At 44.7% G+C, this 26,626-nt stretch overlaps 1 long non-coding RNA gene and 1 other non-coding gene across 2 annotated transcripts in view; both read left to right on the forward strand.

The window, feature by feature from the left end:
* The first annotated feature begins 915 nt into the window (after nt 1-915).
* LOC118009298 overlaps nt 916-26,626 on the forward strand; it is a 33,854-nt gene continuing 8,143 nt past the window's right edge. Inside the window, exons 1-4 of the long non-coding RNA XR_004678871.1 lie at nt 916-1,224; nt 6,882-6,998; nt 20,606-20,692; nt 21,214-21,348. This is a non-coding gene — a long non-coding RNA (uncharacterized LOC118009298). The remainder of the gene's footprint in view (nt 1,225-6,881; nt 6,999-20,605; nt 20,693-21,213; nt 21,349-26,626) is intronic.
* TRNAF-GAA lies at nt 1,393-1,465 on the forward strand. Its single transcript has one exon. It is a non-coding gene; the product is annotated as a tRNA-Phe (tRNA).

Below are 26,626 nucleotides of genomic sequence, written 5' to 3' on the forward strand. Positions count from 1 at the left end.
ACCTTTACTCAACAAATGATCTCTACTACAATGTAGTTCCTATGATCTTGTAATTTGCCAAAGGATCTGACCACATCACATTTGAAATGTAAAGCTGATTGGTGGTGCTCTTCCTTCTCTTCTCTGTCCAATCCTTTTCCCTCCATCTCCCCTCAGATGCTGGGCCTTTTCTTCTCCCCGACTCCCACCTCAACTCTCATCAAAACTTACCTGCCACTTTCCCAGTCAGCCAGGTTCAGGTCTTTCCTGCAGTGTTTTGAGGACAATGCGAAAGGTAGCTACATTCATGACTCACAAGAAAGCCTGTGAAAGTCCTCTCTTCTCATCTCTCTAGGTATGATCTGCACGAGGCACCTGCTCCAAATTGCCCCTTCTCCCACACTAATCCCCACAAAGCCCTCACAGAGCAACGTCCGTCCCCAAGTCCTCTTGGGTCTCTTTCCCCTCCTTAGCCATGACTTCTTTGAAATCCCAAGCTCTTCTCTTATCTGGATTTGACACAACAAAGAAACTCAGAAAGCGACTCTACACCTTAGAGATTGCAAACACTTCCCATATTCAACCCCTTATCTCCCTTTTTTCTTTCACATTCAAAGGCACTCATCCGTGCATCCCTCAAAATTGCCTGTAAGGGTTCCACTTAAATGCAAAGCTCTATGGGGCGGGCTAAAAGGGCGTTACGGTAATCATTACTGCTTTTAGAGAATCACAAATTAATTGGAGAAAAAAAATTCCAATAGGATGTTTGGGCTTTGTACAATGTCTGTGCCTGGCACGTAGCGGATGCTTGGGAAACATCCGTCTACTGGTGTAGGAAGTAGCATTGGCACCGGGAAATCGTCCCTAATGAGCTCGCCAAGCATTATATGGGCGCCCGCGGTGTGCCAGGCCGACTCCGCGCACAGTGGTGGTAGGCTCAAGGGGCATTCCGAGGACCCGGCATCACAGGGAGGCTGCGATCCTGCTTCCACGGCCTTGTCGGCTCCTTCATCTTAGTGATGACAAACGTGCACGATCGCAGGCAGGCGCGGATCGGCGGGGAAGGGCCCGCCTCCCGGGGCAGGGGGCTCGCCCAGGGGACCACGCCGCTCCAGGACGGCGGGGGCCAGCCCGGGAGGACGAGCCCGCCCGCGGAGCCGCAGAGCAGCCCAGCAGCTGGCGCTCGGGCGCGCTCGGGATCCCTGCTCATAATTTAAGTCAGAAACTCGGATTATGTTGAAGAAAGTAAGTAGCGTCTACGTTGCATCTAATCACGGCTTGTAAAGAGCAAGGCGGAACTCTGATGCAACCGTTTTAACGCGACCAGGAAGGAACGCTCTCAAGCGATGAGGGGCGGAAGGGGCGGACGTGAATAGCTCAGTAATAGTCTACTCTAAAGAGGAGCGAGAGGGCGCCGAAATAGCTCAGTTGGGAGAGCGTTAGACTGAAGATCTAAAGGTCCCTGGTTCGATCCCGGGTTTCGGCAGTGCTCCTTTTTAGTCCGACTGGAGTCAAATTGCGGGTGAATGCCTTATCCCGAGTAACCCGGCTTATTAACGCCAGCCCACTTGAAAACAAGGACTTGAAAGATAAGCGAGCGAGGAGTGGAAACAGCCACTCTCAGCGCCCCCCGGACCGCGGCCGCCCCACACCCCCACTTCCGGGGCGCCTTCCTGGCGGGCGTCAGAGGCGCTGCTGCGCGTGCGCCGTGCGGAGCCTGGGGGGCGGGAGGGCCTGCGCCCCCCGGAGTCCCGCTGCGCCCCCCGGCGACTGGAGGGTGGTGCGCGCAGGTGCTGCTGTGAGGAAGCGCTCCCTGTGTCTCGCCGAGCGAAAAAGACAACTTCACCCCAAATTTCATTCCCCAGAACCTCCCAGTTTGAAAAGCAAGACTCTGCTGTTGAATCGAGCGGCCCCCAGCGGGCCTTGCCCGTAATGGAACCTGGCGGCTCCGTGTTTCCAGTTAGAGGCGCACGCTGGGCGCTCCGGGGGCGTAATCAGGGTTACTGGCCAAAGGGGTAGAGGCGTGGCGGCATCACAGCTCTATTAAATTAACATCTTGCACCTAAACAACTTTATTTGGAGGGTAGGCCAGTGGTTCTCCAAGTGTGGTCTCCGGACCAGCAGCCTCTTCTTCCACTGGCAACTAGTTCGAAACGCAAATTCTGGGCCCCACCTCAGATTTACCGTATCAGAAACTGGTTTCTAGCCTTAGGTGTTTTAACAAGCCCTGCGAACGAGATTCAGAAGCAGCTCAAGTTTGAGGATCCACTTATTCTAGACATTCCTTTGTGTTTCTAAAAGAGCCCTTTCCTAAGACTGTTTCTGTGAACAAGCTTTTTCCTTTTGCTGTCTTTTATCCTGCAAGTCTGAAATAAAACTTTGACACGTGCTCGAAATACATCTTTTTCTGGGCCTCTTTTGCTTTCACAGTGAGTGTGTTGTTGGGGGTGGGATCAACTCCCCTAGCTAATCCTAAACCCTCCTATTCTATATTGTGTGGCTCCTGGGAGCTGAGCCAGGACCCAGGAGGAGCAGTTGCAAGGATGTAGATTTGAATTAAAGGAGGAAGAAATTTCAATTTCTTAACTCACTAGAAAAGGAATATGTAGTGTAGTGGGGGTGGTGCGTTGCTGGTCAGCACATGAAAGACAATCCCTCTTGGGATTTACACAGTAGGTCTTGCATATCTTCTGGTTCTATTGTTTTGTGAGAGTACTTCGCATTTGTGAAGTACTGTGTGCTCTCACGTTATTAATTCATTTATCAATTGAGCATTAATTATTGACCTCCCACTATGTGCCAGAAATTATTAGATCTTCATAATTACCTAATAAAGTATGCATCATTATCTTCATTTTACATATAATAGTCCTCGTAGGAGTGCAAAGATTAAACCTAACGTACCCCAGGCATCTAACATCTGCCACCTCTTAAATGTTACTGTACCTGAATAGTTGTTGCGATGTTTGGTTAAGATGTGTGCATAAAAATGAGGGGAGCTAGGGGCGCCTGGGTGGCTCAGTTGGTTAAGCGACTGCCTTCGGCTCAGGTCATGATCCTGGAGTCCCGGGATGGAGTCCCGCATCGAGTCCCGCATCGAGTCCCGCATCGGGCTCCCTGTTCGGCAGGGAGTCTGCTTCTCCCTCTGACCCTCCCCCCTCTCATGTGCTCTCTCTCTCATTCTCTCTCTCAAATAAATAAATAAAATCTTTAAAAAAAAAATGAGGGGAGCTATAGGAAGAAACTAAGAGCCTTTGCTGGTTAATCCGAAAAGGCATTATGGAGAAGTAAGTCTTGGTTGGGCCCTCAGAGAAAGATTTCTTGGACAGGGGGAAGACCAAACTGGGGTGCAACCAGCTCTCTGCATGTTTAAATGCAAGGGAATGATGTGGACACTGAAAGTGTGAGGGGTTGTTCCATTTCAGACAACCTGAGAATTGGCTACCCTGCGGGGCAGACAATAAGATCAGGTACTGGCTAGTGGACATTTGGTACTGGGGGAGGCTAAAGGCACATATCAGGTTAGAAGTCCGAAGGGGGAAAGGTAAAAGGGGATCATTTGGGCAGGCCCCCACTGGGGTGTGGTCGGAAAGGGTTTTGCTGGCCTTGTGGGAGCGAGGAATGAACACAAAGAAGATAGGGAGCACTTAAAATATTTTATGTATGTATATATTTTAAAATAATTATATTATATATATATATATTTTTTTACCTTAAGAAGTAAAGTCTAGAGATGTAATCTGATCACTTTTATTGCTTTTCATTGATGTGTGAAGTGCTCTGATAGATCTCAAATACTGTTACTTCCCAGAGTGAAGTCTGAGCAGGACTGAACATGATTTGTCTTCTAGGGAGCCCCTGACACCTGCACTGGAACAGCTCTTTAGGACTGAGGAGGGGGTGAAGGGTGAGGGGTGAAGGTTGTGGAGTCAGCCCTTACTTTAGAAAAGAAATGCTTTCAATGGAAAGAATGTGATCACCTTGCACATTTATCAGTTATGTTCAGCCCAGTTCTCTACGGGCAACAAAAAGTTGTGAATGTCTACTCCTGCTTCAGGCCATTTATCCAGTGTGGAAAGGGAAAGGCATCTTTCCACATTTCCTTGAAAAGTTTTTAGGAAGAAACCTGGGTTATCTGGCTCATGTGACAAATTTCTAAGGGAGCCACAAGCACATCGCTAAATGACTGTTTATTCCTTAATTATCCTGGGTACTATATTCATTTTAGGGCGGAAGTAAGATAGAGTGAAGCTGTTATAATTGTTATATATATAATAAAACTAGATGGGCATTTAATAATTCATTGGTGGCCTTTTGTGTAATCACTATGTACATACTTTAATACCCATTTTATTAGTCTTGGGTTATGGGTCTACTCTTTTAACTGTATAGTGGTTTATAGCTGTTTAGTTTTCTGTTGTATTTGTTGTCCTATCTCAGATTTATATGTTGAACCTTGGTCAGAAATACAACTCCTGTTTGGATTTGCCTCAGATTCCAGGAATGTACAGCTCCTACACGATAGTCCTTAATACCGTGTTGTGAGAATGGATTACCTTGTGTAAGTGTAGCTCACTGATCCAACTGAAATCTTGCAGTATTATTTGCAGTCCTAGGTGTGGGTCCAGGGAGTGAAGCAGGACAATCTGAGCAAAGGCAAGGGTCTTCTTCACAACAGACACCCAAGTCACGTATTACTTCCATAAACTCCAATTTCCATATGTGAGTTGTCTTATAGCAGGGTGCATGACTATTTGACTATTCATTGCTGAAATATATTCTACGGTGCATTTTGAGCAACCCCTCTCCCTACATACTCATTGACTCTCTATCAAGAATATCCAGAGTCACCATTTCTGGAGTGCTCTCTGTGTGCTGGGAATTCTGATGAGCATGTTTCATGCATAATCCTACTAAACTTGTCAATAACTCTATCAGGTAGGAGGCAAAGTTGAATATAAATGAAAAAAAAAAAAGATACATAGGTGTGCCATTGTGAAAAGCCAGCATAATTCTGAGATGTATCAAAATGAAATGAGCCACAAAAATAAAGGAGTAATTCTTTTATACACTGCATTAGTGCGATTCATGTTAGAGCATTTTGTTCAGTTTTGATTAACTCAATTTAAGAGGAAAGGGTTAACAAAGAACAAAAACATGATTAAGGAAGAGGAGATTTATCTTAAAAACAAAAAAATGGGCCACCTGGGTGGTGCAGTCGGTGAAGCGCCCCACTCTTGGTTTCAGCTCAGGTCCTGATCTCAGGGTTGTGAGATCAAGCCCTACCTCTGGCTTGGTGCTAGGGGGCATGAAGCCTGCTTGGGATTCTCTCTCCCTCTCCCTGCTCATGCTCACATGCTCCCTCTCTAGAATAAATAAAACTTTAAAAAAACAAAACAAAAACAACAAAAGCTCATGAAATAGACTTGCCAAGATAAAAGAAAACTAAGAGTAACTTGATTACAGTCTTCAAATTATTGTTTTGCAGGAGTGTATGATTTCCAGGGAGATGCTACAAGAAGAACAGGTTTAGATGAAGCCAGGAGAGGTAAAAGAGGAGTTGTGATAAGATATTTGGCCTATCTTGTGATAGAAAATTGTCTGACCAAGATTGGGTAAATTGGAGAATTGCAGTTGAATAGATTTATCCGTGCTTATGAGGACCTTTGGGATGTAAGGGAGGAAAAAAACTTTTTCCCACTACCCTCTTAGCTTCTCAGCAGGGGCCCTAGCATTTAGACTGACAAAAGACAGATTAACAAGAAAAGAACCTAAACAGAAGTTTATGAATCTGTGCACTGCACACACTTGTGGGAGCACTCAGTGACGAGTAGCTCAAAGGTCTGGTTAGAGGGGCTCCTGGGTGGCTCAGTCGTTAAGTGCATCTGCCTTTGGCTCAGGTCACGATCCCAGGGTCCTGGAATCAAACCCCGCATCAGGCTCCCTGCTCCGCGGGAAGCCTGCTTCTCCTTCTCCCACTCCCCCTGCTTGTGTTCCCTCTCTCACTGTCTCTGTCTGTCAAATAAATAAATAAAATCTTTTTTTTTTTTAAAAAAAGGCTGGTTAGAATTTAGACTTCTATAGCATCTTAACCACAGAACAATACATTTGTAGAGAAGTGACAAGACAAAGGGAAAAAACTACCAAATTGTGGGAAGGTAAACATATGGGAAACTAATGGCAAATAAGGCTAGTTAGTAAAGTTGGTTACATAGATTCTTCTGGTGGCATTTGTAGGCTGATTGGGGTGTCCTGTTGTCTTTGATGATTAACTTCTCTCCTTCCTGGTAGGAGATGGGGGAGTTGGCGGGAACATCTTTACAAATTGATGTCCTGCTTTTGGGCAAATGGGGAAGAGCAGATAGTTTCTTATCAAGTGCCTTCAGATCAAAATAATCTTTATGTTAAGGTTGGGTGACATATTCACATCCTTCAGACACTTTCAAAAAGTCAGACTTGTGGTTGCTTTGTAAGTGTTGCTCAGGAAGGAAGCAGGTGGAGCAGCATGGTGTCAATTGAAAGAAAACCAACCTCAAAGTAGGTTAGTAAATGCTTTATCCATTGTTCTACTGAGGACTATAGCCTGGGAGAGTCTTCCAGATGGCTCTGAGGCTCTGTTCTGAGGCTTGTTTGCTACAGGGGGTTATATATACCAAAAAAAGGGGGGTGGGGTGGGGTGGGGAAGGGTTACGCGTACTTGCAAGCAGTTCTCCAAATAGCTGTGCATCATAAGGTATAATCTGTTTGGTTGTAAAAATTAAAGTTTCTGATTACCACATGGACATGAGAAAGACCCTTAGTTCATCTTATGTTTCTATCATATCTGATTGTTCAAAAATATTGCCTGCATGCCTCTGCTTAATTGGTTTTCCAGTTCTTCTTGTTTTTGATTTCTCCTTGAGGTCACGTGAGATGGTCACGGGGGCTGACATCAGTGCACAATGGGGCGTGAACATTGTTGGCAGAGACCATAAAAAGGATGGTGGCCTTATTGGGATGGATCCTATTATCTCTTAACAGTAAGTATGTCTATAAACAATATAGCATTTGACCCTGCCTCTGGGAGGAGTTAGTGTGCATGAGAAATCATGTACTCTAGTCAGACAAAAATTTTAAAAGGCACTTTGCATCCTGAGATAAAGCAAGACAGTCTACCAGAGGATTCCCCTGTCTGGTTAGAGACCCCATAATAAATGAAACCATACTTGCTCCTGGAAGTTATTGACTCTGCATCAGAGATAATTTCATCCACGACAATTTCAATGTTGATGTCTGAAGATATGTGGTGACCTTTGTAGGTAAAATACTGTGACAAAATCTCTGTTTTCCCACCATGAACAGACTACATGTAAACTTGGTCACATTGCTTATCTTGCCTGTAGAGGTGGGTGTGTTTCAAGTCTTGTCGTTGCTTATTTCAGTGTTTTGCTTGCTTTTGCTTTGTTTTTAAGCTACTCTTTTTTACAACGTGGACTCTCCTTTACTAAACTTCTTTGCAAGTAAACTACTTTCTTTTTTTTTCCTAAATGTTTTCTCAGAGCAAATGTCTGTTAGCTTCTAGTGTATCCTGAAGTAAATAATTTTCATACAAGCATGGATGTCTATATATTTCATTTTATACAGTGTCATTAAGCACGCTATTGTTAAGCTTTTTTTTTTTATTTTTTATTTTTTATTTTTTTTATTGTTTTTTTTATTGTTAAGCTTTTTTTTTTTTTAAGATTTTATTTATTTATTTGAGAGAGAGAGAATGAGAGACAGAGAGCACGAGAGGGAAGAGGGTCAGAGGGAGAAGCAGGCTCCCCGCCGAGCAGGGAGCCCGATGCGGGACTCGATCCCGGGACTCCAGGATCATGACCTGAGCCGAAGGCAGTCGCTTAACCAACTGAGCCACCCAGGCGCCCCAAATTTCATAAATTTTAACATATTTTGGCTCTTTTTTTTTTTTTTAAGATTTTATTTATTTATTTGAGACAGAGAGAATGAGAGAGAGAGAGCACATGAGAGGGGGGAGGGTCAGAGGGAGAAGCAGACCCCTCGCTGAGCAGGGAGCCCGATGCGGGACTCGATCCAGGGACTCCAGGATCATGACCTGAGCCGAAGGCAGTCGCCCAACCAACTGAGCCACCCAGGCGCCCCTGTTAAGCTTTTAAAAGAACACATTACCTGTCCTTTTTTCTTTCTTTTTCTCTTAGCCAGTTGTAAACCTGAGCTGAAATTTTAAGCCATATTTAGTGTCCCGTAAAGCATTCAGAGATTATCTCACCCAATAGCAATGATGTTTTCATTCCCTAATTGAAGGAAGTTCTAAAGATACGATTGTAAAGGACTTTACTGTTACATGCATAAACTGTATCTAAATTCGATTGGTCTGATCTCTTATTTTAGGAACAATAATTCACAGAAAAATTTGGTTTTATGCTTCTTTATAAAATGAAGCCCCGATTTGTTGAGTAGATCAAGCTATTGATCAGGTAGGAATGAAATACAGGTATACAGCCGCATGGAAACATTTTGCTTTGAAGCATTTCTTATGTCAAGTTGGTAAATTGCTCAGAAAAAATATAATTGGATGTTTGTTTATTGTACATCTTGTTCCTCTTGCGTCTCTTCAAATTCACAGCCATCTTTCAAATGGTCTCTCAAGTTTTTCTTCTGCATGAAACCTTTCCCACAGTTGAAGCGAATCTGGCTCTCTCCCATTTCGACCTCCCAGAGGGTGTACTAGCTGCTGCCCATGGGGCACGTGACTCTGGGGTCCAGCTTTCACTTTCTGTTTTGAATGTGTGCTCATTTCCTTATGGCAAGATGCCACCCACTCCAAACGGCGGCTTTGACTTTAGGAAGAGATACTTCAGAGTTTCCATGTTCCGGCAAGAAAATGCTAGTATTATTGAGTAGTGGTGGGGGCTGGAAGAGGGCATGTGATCTGGAATGGCTTGAGGGGCATGCTCTGGTCACCCTCCACGATGGGGTGGTGCTGGGCTCACAGAATGAGAGGAAGAGGACAAAAACAAGAGAGAGAAGGAAGCAGGCGGGCTGGAACAGGGCAGTCAAATCCTCTCTTTGGTGGTGGTGAAAGTGAGGGTGGGAACAAGAAGGGCTTTTATCTCAGGCAGAGAGAGAAACTTCAAGACAGCCTGACTACAACTTTATTCCTTTTATTTATTTATTTATTTTAAAGATTTTATTTATTTGTGTGAGAGCGAATGAGAGACAGAGAGCATGAGAGGGAGGAGGGTCAGAGAGAAGCAGACTCCCTGCTGAGCAGGGAGCCCGATGTGGGACTCGATCCTGGGATTCCAGGATCATGACCTGAGCCGAAGGCAGTCGCTTAACCAACAGAGCCACCCAGGCACCCACTTTATTCCTTTTAAATCAGTTCTCAGCTGCATGCGTGGTGGGCAATGGAGGGCCTGTTCCCCCCAGCCAACCTGGCTGCAGGATCTGAGTTGAGGCTCATTGCAGCAATCTGTGGTTCACAGCCTTAAACTCTCACACTGTGAAAACTGACCAAAGGGACACCAACTCCGCGGGTTTTCTGACTGCAGCGGATGAAGAGGAGGAAATGCGTCCCAGCAGGAGAGAGAGAAGAAGGCGGAAGGGACCAAGTTGTCCCTGCCTGTGGTGTGTATACGTATGGCCTGGGGCGTGGTCCAGAGCCCAGCCCCTGGGGCCAGGGGCCGGAGCCTCTGCTCTGGCTCCACCTGTTGGCAGAGTAATGTTCCTAAATTCTATAACCCTGCTCAGTTTCACTCTCTCCAGGTGCAAAATAGAGAAAAAGTAAATAACTTCTTTTCTTTTTTTTCATTTAAAAAAATGACTTATTTTCTGGCCCTATGGTGAGAAGTCAGCCGGTCACATATGACAAGCGCTCAGCGGCAGGCACGCGGCGTGTTCAGTAAGCGCACCTGGGCCCTGGGGAAGCGCTGTCCGCATCAGCTCTTCCTGGCTCCCCAGGGAAGTTTAAGTGTTCCATCTCCTCTTGTCCATGTAACCATGTAGGTAATATTTTGTTGAATCTCACAGGTCTTTTTTCCTTACTGGTTACTATTATTTCTTGAAGACCTCACTCCATGTTCATAGCAGAGAGCACATAGCAGGTACTCAATGCCTATTTATTCAACAAATAATAACAGCTCTCCTCCCCTTACATGTCTCCTCCCCTCACCCACCCCCCCAAAGTGGCTCACCACCACAGCTCAGCCCCTGGCTGTTTTTGTTTTTATTATATTCCCTACCAAGAGAATGAACTCTTCTGAGGCTCTAGACTGAGGTTTCTGTTCCTTTTCTATGCCTTTATGTCATCTAGCCCCCGTGCCAGAACCATTTTAGGTTCTCAAGAAATGCTTCTTGACCTCTGTTGATTTGACAATAAGCAACTCTTCCAGAGAGACTGAAAAGGTGGTGTGGCTAAGCTAAGACTGTGGATGATTTTCAGTGTTTTCTTTTTTGCTTATCTGCATTTTATAAATTTCTCACTTGCATAATTTAAAGAACACGGTGCAAAAATGCTCTAACCCTTCAACATAGCAGAGCAGAAGAGCAGGAAGCTGGGCCTCCTCATTAGTGCTCCATAATGAGCATGGTTTGTCTTGGTCTGACAGAGACAAGTTGAGGCATTTTGGAGACCAGGATCTGCCAGAGCACTAACCCAGGTTAATTTAGGTCACAAACCCAGGAGCTAGGATCGTGGTCACACATTACATGGTGTCATTCCGTGTAATGACATTCAATAAATGTCTTAACAACAACAGCAGTAACATTCTCTCCATCTTTCAAGTTACTTAAGATGTTCTGACTGCTATTTTTAAAAGTAAGATTCAAATCACTTTCTAGATAAACATGTGTTAAAAAACCTTCCAGGTGTAACTGAGAGATTAAGAGCTAAATGAAGGTTTTGTGTTCCGGGAGCTTGAAAGACAGCAAACAGTCCAACACAAATAGAAACATGTCTTAATACTGGAAACATTTTCCTTAATCCACCAATTATCACTTCGTTCATTTGTGCGGGGTTTCGAGCCTGTGCAGGTGTTGGTCTTCAGTAGGTGAGCGTGGGAGGTCCCCTTTGAAGCGCAGTTGCTGGACATCACAGGCCCTGGCAGCTCCCAGAACATTCTTCTGCCCATTGTCGATGTTATATCATCAGGTCCAGGCCTTTTGATGAACAGATTCTTGAGGGTGGGACCTGTCAACTCTGGATCCTGGACCGTGTCTACCACTGGCCCTTAGAGGAGCGGCTACATTTCCAGGCCCTTTCTTTGGTTCACTGGGGGCCTTAAATAAAGGGCTTACTTTCTCTATATGTAGAGGATTTTGTGTCACTACCAGCTTCTGAGCTGGAAGCACAGCGCAACTTTCCCTTGGCGTTGCGGGCTGCACTATTTCCAGCAAACACCTCTTTGGGATGCCTGATGAGGCACTGAATAGACTTCAGTTTTTCATAGAGCCTCCGCTGGGGTGGCAGGGGGTATCTTCCCTTGAAGAGGGCAACCTGGGGTGCCTGGGTGGCTCACTTGGTTGAGTGTCGGACTCTTGGTTTTGGTTCAGGTCATGATTTCAGGGTCATGGGATCGAGCCCTGCATGGGGCTCCATGCTCAGCGGGGAGTCTGTTTGAAATTCTTTCTCTCTCCCTCTTCCTCTGCCCCTCCTCCCGCTTGTGCACTCTCTCTGTCAAATAAATAAATAAATCTCTCTCTCTCTCTGTCAAATATAAATAAATCTTAAAGAAAAAAAGGGCAACCGACGCTGGGCTCTGCCATTTTGAAGTACTGATACGCTATCAGCACTTATTTGCGATTTACTCTGCCTTACCAACCTGAAGGTATAGATGGGGTCACAGTACTGGGAATAATTCATAATTTTCTGGCTTTTGCCTCAACTATTTATTGAAGACCTCAGCCATCGGAGAGAATCTTGCTTACCTGCTTGGGGGTGTTTCACGTATTTTCACAAAAAAGTCTCAGGTTGCTGGACACCCCCATTGGAACTCCCATCGATCAGGTTTCTCTCATCTCCTGCTTGGCCGCATGGACCCTCCTGTGGTTCTGCTGGCCACTGACATGGGTACATTGATGCCCTTGGGGTGCTGCGTGTTGCTGTGCTCTGCATAGTAGAGCTGCTGGTGGCTGCCAGTCCTGCTAGTCTTATGTATAAAACAACCCACCAGCAGTGGGCTGGAAGTGTATCATCATCCCGTATTCAGGACACTGGGCTGGGCAGAGATCACAGACACCTGGAAGGATGGGCCATATTCAAAACCCCACATTCATGCCATTAATTTTCTTTTTAAAGATCTTATTTATTTATTTGACAGAGAGAGACACAGCAAGAGCAGGAACACAAGCAGGGGGAGTGGGAGAGGGAGAAGCAGGCTTCCCGCGGAGCAGGGAGCCTGATGCGGGGCTCGATCCCAGGACCCAGGGATCATGACCTGAGCCGAAGGCAGACACCTAACAACTCAGCCACCCAGGTGCCCCATGCCATTAATTCTGCTTACAGGGTGCACGGATTCTGGTGCAGAGCCCAGATTCTGGTGCCAGACCGCAGCCTGGCTTTGACTCTGGCTTTGCCACGGACCGTATAGAGGACGTCATTCAATCTCCCCTTGCCTTAGTTCTTTCGCCTGTAAAGTAGGGATGATGCTGCTGATGATAGTATCTCCCTCATAGGAGAGCTGTAATCCCTAAATTGCTAATATATGTAACCAAAACAGAGGCTGGTACATACTAAGCTCTAAAAAGGTATTTGTTATATTACTGTGCCAATTATTTGTCATATGAAAGTATCTCATCTCTCAGAAAGTTTAGGACAAAGAGACAAAGGGAATGAATTTATTAAAAGGAAACATTGGGGCGCCTGGGTGGCTCAGTTGGTTAAGCAACTGCCTTCGGCTCAGGTCATGATCCTGGAGTCCCGGGATCGAGTCCCGCATCGGGCTCCCTGCTCAGCTAGGAGCCTGCTTCTCCCTCTGACCCTCCCCCCTCTCATGTACTCTCTCTCATTCTCGCTCTCTCAAATAAATAAATAAAATCTTAAAAAAAAAAAAAGGAAACATTGTTTGAGTATCCTCTGCTGTGCAGAGGCCTCTAGAGTTGGGTTTAACGTAACCCACTCCAACTTCTCACAAAGTCCTGCAAAGGCAGAAGGAGAACCCTGCCCCCCCCATATGAGACTGGAATGAAAGAGGCAGGTATCCCCGTGACATGAGGAAAAGATATAAGACGAGATGGGAAGCAATTCCAAAAACCAAGGAAAGGGGCCTGTTTTCATTTGCTGGGGCCGCCATGACAATGTACCACAGCCTTGGGGGCTATGGCCTCACAGTTGTGGAAGCTAAGAATTCCAAGATCCAGGTGTTGGCAGGGTTGGCTCCTTTTAAGGCTCCAAGGGAGAATCGTTCCATGCCTCTCACCTGGCTCCTGGTGGTTTGCTGGCAATCCCTTGGTGTACAGAAGCAGTACCCTACTCTCTGCCTTCACCTTCACGTGGTGTTCTCCCTCTGTGTGTATCTCTGTGCGAATTTCTCCTTTTTATAAGGACACCAGTTGTATGGGGTTATTACCTCTGCAACAACTCTAGTTACAAACATGGTGACATTCTGAGATACTGGGGGTTAGGACTTCAAAATCTGAATTTTGCGGGGGGGACACAAGTCAATCCATGATGAAACTCTGCTGGGGATATCCAGAAACAACCAATGGGGACAAACCAAGAGAAGATTCCATTATTTCTTGGGGGAAGGAAGCAACTGAGCAACAGGTGCTTAAAATGGAACAAAGTCTCTTCTCATCGAAGGCTAGAGTCATCATGGAACCCACACAGGGATGCTGGCTCAGCTTGCACTCTCCAACGTCAGTGCACCGGGGCTCTGAGTCCACGTATCTCAAGGGCCCCAAGGCCATTTGCGAATGACACCGGGCAAGGGTCTGGGCTAAACAAGGACCAAGGACTGCGGAGAGTTGCCAGGCTGGTCTGGCCCAGGATCCTCTGCAGCCACACATCCTTCTCACCCTGGGTGGACTGGAGGCTACGCACACAGCAGCTCCCTGGCATGCCTGCCAAGCTCATGCGTGGCATTTACTTATCCAGCCATTCTGAAGGCGCTGCAGCCCGCTGAACTTCTCTGGGCCTGTGAGGAGCTTTGCTGGGTTGACCATAGCTTTCAAGAGAAGCGAGCAACCCATAGTTCTTGGTTACAAGACTTTTAGCCCCAGTCACAGCCGGGTTTGAGTTTTGCGGCTAAGAGTCTTTCCTGGGGAGAACAGCCTGGAAGGAGATCAGCTTGTGCTGGTATAAAGTGGGAGAAGGGGGTCAGTCATAAGCTTATTTTACGGAATTTAAATCCACAGATGGATTTCAAACCCTATTTTCTTTCTCTCTCTTCCCCTTTCCCAAAGTGGTTTCCAGGTTTTGTATACACACCCATACACACTAGAGTTGTGTATATAAATGATTATTGTTAACAAGTCATTTTGATTTAGGCTTGGGGGAAATAAAAGATGATTAAAAAAGAAATTTCTCAGGGCACCTGGGTGGCTCAGTCGGTTAAGTGTCTGCCTTTGGCTCAGGTCAGGATCCCAGAGTTCTGGGATCGAGCCCCACGTCGGGCTCCCTGCTCAGCGGAGAATCTGCTTCTTCCTTTCCCTCTGCTTCTCCCCCTGGCTTGTGCTCCCTGTCTCTCAAATAAATAAATAAAATCTTTTAAAAAAAAGTTCTCAAAACGTCTTTTGAAGAGTAAAATAATTTGGGGTCATTTCTCCGCAGCCAAAGGAGCAGGACACTTTAAACAACAGGAGGGAGCTGGCTATTATACACGTTTGCAGCAAAGCATAGGGGTTCGACTGGGGGTTTAAATACAGAAGGAAATTCTCCTTCTCCCTTCAGACCAGGCAAGTATGTCTCTGATCACAGTGGTACTGCTTAGAAATGGCATCATTGTTGAACCTTAACTAGGCGCTTAGCCAGGGGGAATGGGAAGATGGAACGCTTAACAAGGGACCTGTTGTTTTGCTTCTCACGGAATGGGTCAACTCCAGCAGAAGCAGCGAAACGACAAATGATAAATTCACTTTGAAGTTGCAGAGCCAAGATCCTGTCCCGCCTTGCTAGTGACTCCATTCTGTGTGCAAGTGGACGTCACGGTAAAGAGCTTTTATTTATTATCTTCTCTCAGTTCCTTCCAAGACACAAAAAGTGTACCCAAAGCTGTGGACCTTCACATACCCTGGCTGTTTGACTGGCTGGTGCCCATTGTATCAGGGCTCAGTTGTATGTAAGTGTGGACTCTACTCAGAAGGTCAGTCTGAGTCCCAGCTCTGCCCGTAACTATGGGGCTATGTAATCTTTGTTATGACCTCTAACTTCAGGCTCATCTATGAAATGCACAACGTCTGCCACCCGGGATTGTTGTGAGCCGCAAATAAAATCGTTCAGGTTCAAATGAAATCACATACGTCAACGCACTCTGTAGGCTAGAAAGCAGTTCTGTATGGATGAAGGTTGATATTATACATTATTATGCTTTTAATATTTAGCACTGAATTTACAATTACTCTATCAAGGAAAAATAACAATGGATAAGCACAATGTAACTGTACTCATATAATTAAAATACTGTTCTACCATAAACAGGAATGAAGTCCTGATATATGCTATAGCTTGGATGAACCTTGAAAACATAATGCTAAGTGAAAGAAATCACTCACAGAAAGACTGCGTATCCTATGATTCAATTTCTATGAAATACCCGAAATAGGCAAATCTACAGAGACAGAAAGTGGATTAGTGGTTGCTTAGGGCTGGGACAAAGTGGGGGTTGGGGGTGATAACTAATGAGCATGGAGTTTCTTTTCGCAGCAATGAAATGTTCTAAAATTGATTGGGGTGAGGGCTGTACAGCTCTGTGAATATACTAAAAACCACTGAAGTGGGCACTTTAAACAGGTTAACTGTACCGCATATGAGTTATAACTCAGTGAAGCTGTTGCCTAAAGAACAAACAGCAGCAATTGGAATTACCAGGGCGTTCTTAACATGAATCAGTATCTTTGTCTCATTAAAGATATTTGGGTTCCTCTATTGACAATAATCTCAGCTAATCTTAATGAGCACTAGTGAAGTGTCAGGTTCTGTTGTAAGCTTTCTCTGCTTCATGCTCACAGCACACGTTTTTGTCTTTCCTTTACAGATACATAACAAAAGCTCAGAGAGGTTAAGCAACTTACCCTAGATCACACAGCTAGTGAGGTTTCACCGTGGGGTTTGAAAGCAAGCAGATGGAGTCTACAGCCTCCCTTTTCCGCATATGTCCTCATGTCTTCATTGAGAACATGGATAAGGCTAGTCTTATTTAAATATTTACCATCAGAAAAAAAAAAGCAAAATCTACTTTTGGGGGGAATAATTATTCCAGAAAGACACAAACTCAGTACCAGCAACCCCATCTGACTTTACTGCCAGGTGTCTATTTTGATCTCGAGATCATTCCAGGAAAGTGTGCATTTCTTAACCTTTTCTTCCGCCTCGGTAGAAAGCTGGAGCTTCGGACATTATTTAATGCCTATGTGTATACCCATTTTCAGAGGAAAAAGGAAGATGGGTTAGATAGGTTAACTGGAGAGTCATTTCACATTTTTGTAAGATTTGAGATGCCTGGCACGGTGTCGTGCTAGAACTTGTCACGAATCCACAAGGCTATCCGCCACGAATCCGCTGTTTCTCCACGCTCGGAACTGCTTTCCCTTTGACTTGGGGTCGGAGGCTGTCTTCCAGCACCATGGAAGCCCTCGCCACCAGAATAGATTAATTTTGTCATTACCCTTTCTCCATTTCTGTCTTTAACCAGAAAAAAGAGGTTAATTGTGTGCCATTTCTCAGGAGAATGAGGTATCAGCATTTTAATTCCTGATATTTTATGAATTGTGGGCAGCTAATTAAAACTTAAAGATTAGAGGAGCTATTTTGGCTAAGAGGCCATTTGCAGGCTTGTGAAATGAGGAGAACAAAGGGCTGTCTTTTCTTTTTATTCCTACAGCTTAAATGAAGCTTCGTGCTGAAATAGAGCCTTGAATTGTTTTATGTACTGAGGGCTCATTGTATTGATTCTAATTTTAATTTTGCGGCACGTGGAGCGGGATCTGAAAGCAACGGAGGGGTTAACGTCAAGATTATTGGGAATGTTAAACAGCAAGATTTGTATTTGGGGGCTCTGATTGACCCTTCTTGACTTCTAAGAGACCTCTTAAAGTCAGAAAGGAACCACTTACAGATTCTGTTAGATATCCTTAATTGCCATGTCAGAGCTCAATTTGTATTTAGATCTTCTCTTCTGTTCTCCCTCACACTTAACTGTTGGAGTTGCTTCATGGCAGACTAATGGGGCTGCCACAAGCATTGGGCTTTGTCTTGGCTCCTTTCTTATCTGGTTGACTTTCAAGCTATTCCATTTCTTTGGACACCACGGAAATCACTAAAGGGCCCACATCTTTGGGACGTGAATCAGGAAATCACTAGTCCCAACCCTACTTTATGCAAATGAGAAAAAAGGCACATCTTCAGCTGGGGCAGTCCCCACAGATGAGTTGCTTAGAAAGTTAAGGTGGATTTTAGCTCCTATCCACTTCCTGACTATTCCCTTGAGCAGGTCAGAAGCCACACAACAGACCACAGTGGCCACGATTCAAGCAATTCTTTCTGTCTAAATTTCTTATCCATGTGTCTCAATTTACTTCTGGATGTAAGATAATTTCTTTCTGAGATGGGATTAAGTTGGATGAGATTGAGCAAGTGTCCAATGCAAACTCGTTACATGCAAAACCAGGCTGGGCTTATGCTTTCTGTCCCCAGCCTTCTAATTTTTTCCTTCAATCTAAAGTAAATAAGCAGCAACTAGAGCTAAGAAGGAACCAGTTGGGGGAGGGAGTGAAGGTCAAGTAATGGAGAAAGGCCATTCTATCCAAACAGAAGAGTGTGGGCAAAGACTCTGAAACTGGAAAGAATTGAAATAAGACCAGCAAGATTGAAGCTTGGGGATTAAGGAGAGGCATGGGGCAAGATGAAACTGCAGGGAACGGAGGAGGGCAAGTCTTGGGGGGCCTTGAGTCCATGCTAAGGATTTGGGACCTTCCCCTGTGAGGAACTGGAATCTATTCAGATATTCAGTTTTAAGCAACAGGCATAAGATGATCAAACCATAACCCTAGAGGGGAACAAGAATAAATGTGGGAGATCTGTACAGAGGTTATAGCCTCTGCTCAGGCAATGGACAACTTTGAGTAGAACATGGCATTGGTGAGAAGTAGAGAGAAGTGAACAGTTTTGACAAAACTTTCAGAATTAAAATCAACAATATTTGGTGATGGATTGGCCAAGAATACTCCTCTTTTCCTTTAGGAGGAAAGGAGGAATTTATTGGAGATGTAGCCCAGGTATTGGATGGGTGTTCACATGGACCTGGAAGTGGACAAAGGCAGAAGTGGCCGTGGTCAATTGTCAAAGTCTTCAGAGAATGAATAAAAGTGATTAGAAGTTGGAAGAAGATGGAAAAGGAAGAACTGTTGGTAGCAGGTGGGATAAAACTCAAAGAGTGGAAAAGAAATCGTCTGGAAGCTACTTCCAACCTGTGTTATTCTTCTTGGTCCCCTCCTTCACCACTGTGATTTAGCAAATGATTACATCTGGGGGAAATTCTAGAAATTACATATTTAGTATGCCTTGAGATATCTTAGTTCCAAGGGGAATCTTTGGTTTTTAGAACACACTTTTGATATTGGTTTATTTTGTCTTTCCTTGAATGATCTTATATACATTACTTGGTTGATAAAAATGAATTGCTTTTCAAAATGCATTCTTTTCAAAAGTTTTTTTCTCCAATGACAGATGAGACAGACCATGAAATCTTTAGCACAAAGAAGCATTGCTTAGTTCATTTGCTTTGAATCATGTGGTTTTCCTCGGACATATTTCCCTTCTGGGCTGCAGTTATAGAAGGGTTTAAATTTAATGTAGAAAATAGCCTACCCAGCTGGTACCTCCAGCCCTAATTCTGCCCATTTTCTTACCCACCCACCCACCTGCACTTGACCATTGTCTCTTGAACTAATTGGGGCTCAAAATACTTGCCAGCACACTGAATCGGCTGATCCTACTCCATAATCAGGCCTGGGCAATACTGCACTAGATAACGTGAGGTGTGGGAGTCTCAGGGACCGCCTGAATCTGGGGGCTGAGTCTGCTCTGTAGGATGAAGGAGTTCCTAAGGTGAGAGAGTGGCTGGCCAGCATCGGGAAGCTTGCTCTGTGGCCTTATATTTGGGCCAGTGGCAGATACTGTCTTTATTTCTCACTTTTCTCTCTACAGTCTCTCTGGGGGACCTCATTTCTGAGCCCCACAAATTTCCAATATGTCTTTCCAGCCACGACCTCGTTCATGCTGTCTGGATGCATATATTGAACATCCCCCTTGGTGGCGAGGGGGGTGTCACACAGTGTTCCCCAAATCAGCCTTCCATTCTCCAGCTGAACTCCCAGATGAACACCTGGCTGGTAATGGCGGGCTAGACACCTGCCGGCTCCTTCTTGGTGATTGCCTGCATCAGCCTGAGGTCCAGGCTTTCTATAAATTCTTGAGATCTAAAATAGTTTCTCCTCCGGATAGCAAACCTAGAGCTTCTGAGGACCACTGCTAGTCCTTCCTGAGATTTTGTAAGCCCCCCATTCCTTGCATTAAAACCCTTCATGCTTGGAATACAGCTTCCTGACCAATGCTGTGTGATCCAGTAATTGTTAGTGGCCTCACCAGCCACTCCGTTAGCTCCGGCTGAAGCTTGGGGATGGTCCTTCACATCCCCATCCCTCACTTCCCACATCCAGTCCATTTCCTAGTTCTGTTTCTTCTTTTGTGCCTCCTTAATACAACGTGAGTCTGGCCTTTCCTCTCTATTCCTGACTGTTGCCAGCTTGGTTTAGAAACTGATTTATTTAATAATTGTATTATTGTAACAGGCTCCTAACTAATTTTGCTGCCTTCTGTAACCCCTTGAACCCAGTCCATTTTCCCCCCCTACACTGTGGCCAGATGAACCTTTCTAAAATACAGCTCTGATTATGTTACCTAAAGTCTCTCAAGCTCCTCACCGCCTTCAGTATACCAACCACACTCCTCTGCTTCCAACCACATTGAAGGTCTTGAGAACACTGGCCTTACTCATTTCTTAGTCCTTCTCTGTGATCTTCCCTTTGCCTATTTACTCCCTGCTTTGCCAGGTTAACTCCTATTTACTGCAAGGAGGCACAGTCTTTCCTGACACTGCCCTGAAATCTGGGTCACACACCTCCTCCTATGCTGTTATAGTCCTGGGACTGCACAGAACCCTCCAGTGACTCCACCCAACCAAGGGGTCCCAATGGGGGGCCTCCTGGGAGCTAGCTGCTGACTTTGCTTACCTTAGATTTTGCAGTGGTGAGCCCAACATCTGCAGGCAGGGAGGCAACAAGAGGGGGAGGTTCAGAAAATGAGCTTGAATTCCTACGTGGTGAGCCCTATCTACCCATCCTGTTTTCATGGTCTGTTCGAGCACCAAAAATTTGTCATGAAGTTCATATTTTACTCTCTCCTTTTCCTCAGGCTGCCCGGGAGGTTGCTGTGGCATCATCTCTGCTCTCTTCCTTTATGTCATCAGGAAGGTCATGGAGGAAACAAGTTCGTGTCACGGTAGGCAGTGGGGGGTGTGTTCTGGAGGGTTATAGCCATCCTTGGCCTTTTAACCTGGATTGAGAGGAGAGATCGTCCAGGCCATCTTGCTTTATCCTCCAGCCTAGTCCCAGTTGGCGGGTCTAGGGTCAGGCTTTGGCTGCCCCTGATGGTTTTATCCCCCTGGAATACCCCACACCCCAACAGTCTCGGGCATAACAAGTTCTACCCACAGTTTCACCTGTTCGTTCTGAGAAATAGATGGTCAGAGGGTATACAAATTGCTTGGTGTGCTCAATTTACTCTAAGTTCTGGATTGTTCCATAGATGTCAATAAAACTGTAACTGACCATTGTTACCTCCCCACATGATGCCTTTTGGCAGTGTGTGAGGCACTTTGAGTGGAGAGGGTAATTTATAGGCCTGGGGGGAACTAGCGGGCAAGCCCGCCAGCCAGCAGAACCGCGTGTGGGCTGCAGGGCCCTCTGCTCTGCTCTCCCAGCACTTAAGAAATGAGACAACATTGCTTTCATCTCTGGCAGCGCTGTGTCCTTGGGAACGCCCGGTACTCATCAGAAAGGCCCAGTCCTTCACCCTGCACCATGAGTGACACCAAAGCACAGACAGGAGTCAGAGGAAATGAGGAAAACGGTCCTTGGCACCTTTTAAAGACACAGGTAAGATTTAACTTAACGGAGGAGCCAAACCAGGGTTCTCAGAACCTGCCCATGGCTGCTACCCAGGTTTTGCTCACTCTGTTGTCTCCACTTTGGAAAGGCCCTCCTCCTCCTTTCTGTGCATTCGATCATCTTCAACTTCCTCCTCAGATCTTACTACCTGTAAGAAGGGTCCCTGGTTACAGGAGTCCACCATCATCTCTCTCTATTCCGAAGTTCTAACAGGTTTGGATACTTTGTTTGGCCTTTGTTGCCTTAAAGCGTTCATGTGTTTCTTCTCTCTCTCCTAATTATTTTCATATGTATAAACATAGACATACACACATAGGTATATGTTTAGAGAAATACAAGATTCATCGCCACACTGTTCTATAAATATCACACAGATTGTTGAATGGGAAAACTAACAGGGATTATTTAAGATTGGGCAGAAGCGTCCCATGCTTAGTTAATGTTGGTGAGCAAAACCCTATACTCTGTAAGGGTTTGATTTCACTAAATACTTTGCATCTTTTTCTTATTTCTGGTTTCTCAACTGTTCATAATCCTTAGAATTTATATTGATGTATTTTAATTTTTATTTATTTATTTATTTTTAAAGATTTTATTTATTTGACAGAGAGAGATACAGCGAGAGATAGAGCACAAGCAGGGGGAGTGGGAGAGGGAGAAGCAGACCCTCCTCTGAGCAGCGAGCCTGATGCAGGGCTTGATCTCATGACCCTGAGATCATGACCTGCGCTGAAATCAAGTCAGACGCTCAACCGACTGAGCCACCCGGGCACCCCCAGGGATGATCTCTTGTTCATCACACTGCACAGCCTTCTACTTATAGGTAAGGGCTGACCAAGACCCTCAGGGACAGAAGTTCACAAAAGTGAGTCTTCCAAATTTTAGAACTCACATAGATCTCTCTTGGCTCTGAAAGACTCTGACCGCAGTCTACTGGTTGTCTAAGTCGGCCTATTATCCCCAAACACTATTCAGTTTGCTTCTCCCCATTCAATGTGCAAGCAGACTAGATTCGCGACACAAGGAGCAAGGAGTGGAAGTTGCCATCTTGCCGAAGGATCTGATCCAGTGGTAAAGAGGACGCTCAGAATTCCTCTTGGAGCTTCTTGGCTAGAAGAGACTTTCAAGGTCATCTAATTTAAGCACCAGTCCCTGTTTTTATCCTTATTCTTTGAGGGCTGGACACCCAGCATCCTGTGGAGCACCTCTCGGGGCCAGGAGCTCGCCAAGTCCTCAGGCAGCCTCACCCATAACTGGACTTCAAAGCTGGAAAGACTTTTTTTTTTTTTAAGATTTTATTTATTTATTTGACAGAGAGAGACACAGCGAGAGAGGGAACACAAGCAGGGGGAGTGGGAGAGGGAGAAGCAGGCTTCCCGCAGAGCAGGGAGCCCGATGTGGGACTCGATCCCAGGACCCCGGGATCATGACACGAGCCGAAGGCAGACGCTTAATGACTGAACCACCCAGGTGCCCCAAGACTTTCTTGATAATAAGCTGAAATATGTCTCTCTAAACTTCCTTCTCAGGCCACGCATGATAATTGAATCCCAGTTTCCTGAAACAGCCCTTCACATTTTTAAAGATGGTTTTCATATTCCCCCTGAGTCCTTCTCTTCCAGTTGGAAATTTCTCTGATTTAAAACACATCAGACTGAAAGTTCCCTTTTTTGTGACAACATTGAGATTCTTCATACAATTTGAGATGTTTCTTTCCTACTTTCCTTCCTTTCTTCCTTCCTTTCATACCTCCTTCTCTCAACTCCTTCTTCCCTCTCCCCCCCATCTCCAATGCTAATAGAGTAATCTGATTTAAAGGAGATAAAAGGGGGCGCCTGGGTGGCTCAGTGGGTTAATCATTGGACTCTTGATTTCAGTTCAGGTCATGATCTCAGGGTTGTGAGATCGAGCCCCACGACGGGCTCTGCACTTGACGGGGAGCCTGCTTAAGATTCTCTTTCCCCCTCCCTCTGCCCCTCTCCCCTTACCCCCCCCTTAAAAAAAAGAGAAATAAAAGGGAATTGATCAGATAATGGATGCTGCCTGTGGCAACTAGGTCACTTCCCCTGAACTGAACTTCCACAGGGCCCAGCAGACACCCATCCTGTTCTTTCCCTGAAGCCAGACATTACTAGGGAATGTATGTTTGCTGTCTCATCTGTGCCTACCTGAAGGCTACTGAAGGATTAAAGGAAATTATCCATAAAGTGATCAGCTCAGTGCCCGATAGGCAGGAAGAGTAAAACATTAGTTATTACAAGAAATAATTAAGGCAATGTTAGACAGCTTCTACCGCCGACATAACACACATAATGATTGGTAGAATCACCTTTTCCTCAGATCATTATGAACTGTGGCATGCTATGTATGTTCTGGACACATTTATAAATAACTGAGGTTTGACTGAGTAGGTCATGTGAAAAACATGTAAAAACGTGACTAAAGAGCAGTATATAAGGACCTCAACGTGCACATTTTTCTTTTGTGAATGATTTGTATGAACACTTCTATCATTAATGATGTGAAGGACAGAGATGAAAACTTGTGGATTCTTGACTCTATAAAGTTAGAAGAGATTAGTTAAAACTGAGCTCATATTTTATAGGAGGTTTAAATAAAAATAGTCAATATATCAGAAAAGCGAACTCCACCCCCTATTCAGAAGCAGGGTGTCCTTTGCTATGGGTCCATAGAGATCTACTAAGGAGAAGCTCCTTTGCAGCTTAGATCAAAGATCTTGTACCTATTAGGTTGTGATGTGAGGCCAAAGACCATCAGAATCCCAATCTTAGGATAGCAGATGGAGTTTTTTATTTTTAAACCCTGTATTTTGGAATAACTCTAGATCTGCAGAAAGGTTGCAAAAGAGTAGAGAGACTTCCTTTGTACCCTTCACCGTAGCTTACCCTTATGTTACCATCCTGTGTAACCACATAGTGATCAAAACCAAGAAATACTGATATATACTTAATAATCGATTTAATATTTAATAATTGATACATACTATTGACACAATGTGTCAGCTAATCTAGAGATTTTTTTTCTAAGATTTTATTTATTTATTTGACAGAGAGAAACACAGTGAGAGAGGGAACACAAGCAGGGGGAGTGGGAGAGGGAGACGCAGGATTCCCGCAGAGCGGGGGGCCTGATGCAGGGCTCGATCCCAGGACCCAGGGATCATGACCTGAGCCGAAGGCAGACGTTTAACGACTGAGCCACCTAGGCACCCCTAATCTAGAGATTTTATTTGAATTTTACCACTGTTCCCTGAAGTCCCTTTTCTGATCCCGTATGGCATTTCTTTGTCATGTCTCTAGTCTCCTCTCATCTGTGAAAATCCTATCTTTCTTGTCTCCATGACTTTGACACTTTAGAAGAATACTGACCAGTCCAACCCCCTTATTTTCTAGAAAAAGAAACTAAGATCCAGAGAGCACCATACAGTTGGATAATAGTAAAACTCTCAATGTGCATCTCTTATTTTTTTTTCATAAATAAATTGAAGTTAGGCATTTTTGGCAAGAATACCACCAAAGTGATATTGAACTTTTCTTCTACTGCATGATATCAGGAGGAGGTACGTGATGTTTATATGTAATGTCCTCTTGTTGGTGATGTTAATTAGATCATTTGGTTAAGGTGATATCTCAAGGTTTTTCCAGCCCTCCCCCCCTCAGTAACTAATAGATATTTTATTTTTAGACTATGTCAACACACCATCTCTCATCATACAATGATTACTGTGGAATTTGTCTTTTGTTCTTTCTTTCTTCTATGTCATTCTTTCTATGTCCCCTTTTCCATGCTTATTTATGTTGTGCGGAGTCATGAGTATTCATTTTATTCTGTGTGTTATAAGACATCACTATCCTTTGTTTTCTTGCTCACCTTGTTCTAGGTTGACCACTGAAGTCTCCTTCAAGTTGGTTTTTCTATTCTTTTGACATACCCCATCATTTTTGAGCACTTCCTTACTTCTGGCACCACAAAATGTTTCAGGCTCTGCATTTGCTTTTTCTGCCCTGATGCACGAGTCAACTATTTCCCTAAGATTCTACTTCATTTTAATGGAAAAACCAAGATCTGGATGGTAGGTGACCAACAGAGTTTTAGTCAACAATGATTGTAAGCACCAGAGGGAAGAATAAAAAACGGTCATTGGCATTCAGTGCCAGGTAACAAACTATATGTGAGATCTTGATACCAAGTATATTAGTCATCTATTGCTGTGTAACAAATCACTCCCACATGTAGCAGCTTAAAACAACACACATTTATTACCTATCTGACACTTTCTGTGGGTCAGGGCATCTAGGCATGGCTTAATTGGGTCCTCTGTTTCAGGGTTTCTTTCTTTTTTTTTTTTTTTTTAAAGATTTTATTTATTTATTTGAGAGAGAGAATGAGAGAGAGAGAGCATGAGAGCGGGGAGGGCCAGAGGGAGAAGCAGACTCCCTGCCGAGCAGGGAGCCCGATGCGGGACTCGATCCCGGGACTCCAGGATCATGACCTGAGCTGAAGGCAGTCGCTTAACCAACTGAGCCACCCAGGCGCCCCTGTTCAGGGTTTCTAATAGGCTATCATTAAGGTGTAGACCAGTGCTAAGGTGTAGAACCATCCTAAGGTTCAACTGGAGAAGGATTGACTTCCAAGCTCGTGTTTTTGTTAGCAAGATTTGCCTCTTTGTGGGTGTTGGCCTGAGGGCCTTAGTTCCTTGCTGGCTATTGGCTGGAGGTTGCCCTCAACTTTTTGTCATATGGGGCCTCGTGAACAAGGCAGCTTGCTTCAGAAAGGGTTGAGGCTGAGAAGGCAAAAGAGGGTTCGCTAGCAAGAGGGAAGACCCTCTTTTACAACTGAATCACAAAGATCCTATGATTTTTGTCATATTCTCTTCTCTCTTCTTTTGTGCCATACTCATTCTCTTTCAACTCTGTCTACCTAAAACATCTCTTGGTAACCTCCCTTTCTTACTCCAGGGCTGGCAAGAAAAATATTCTGCCGTGGAAACCAAGATGACACAAAACCACATGGATTACATTCTAGAACCAGTTACATCTGTGTTTTTGAAAGGCAGTTTCTACAAATGGATGTTTGGCCAAATCTAGACTCTGAGGCTGAATATGATAATGGCTGCTGTTAGATTAGTCGAGAATTTTAAATTGTTTGCACCTGACAATAATGCTATAGTGTCAACCTTGATGGGCTGTTATCTTTCTTCAATAAAGAAGCAGAATTTGTGAAGCTGAAAAAGACCTCGGAATAA

The sequence above is a fragment of the Mirounga leonina genome, unplaced genomic scaffold (genome assembly GCF_011800145.1).
Source record: "Mirounga leonina isolate KUSES-001 unplaced genomic scaffold, KU_Mleo_1.0 Mir_127, whole genome shotgun sequence".
NCBI classification, from domain to species: domain Eukaryota; kingdom Metazoa; phylum Chordata; class Mammalia; order Carnivora; family Phocidae; genus Mirounga; species Mirounga leonina.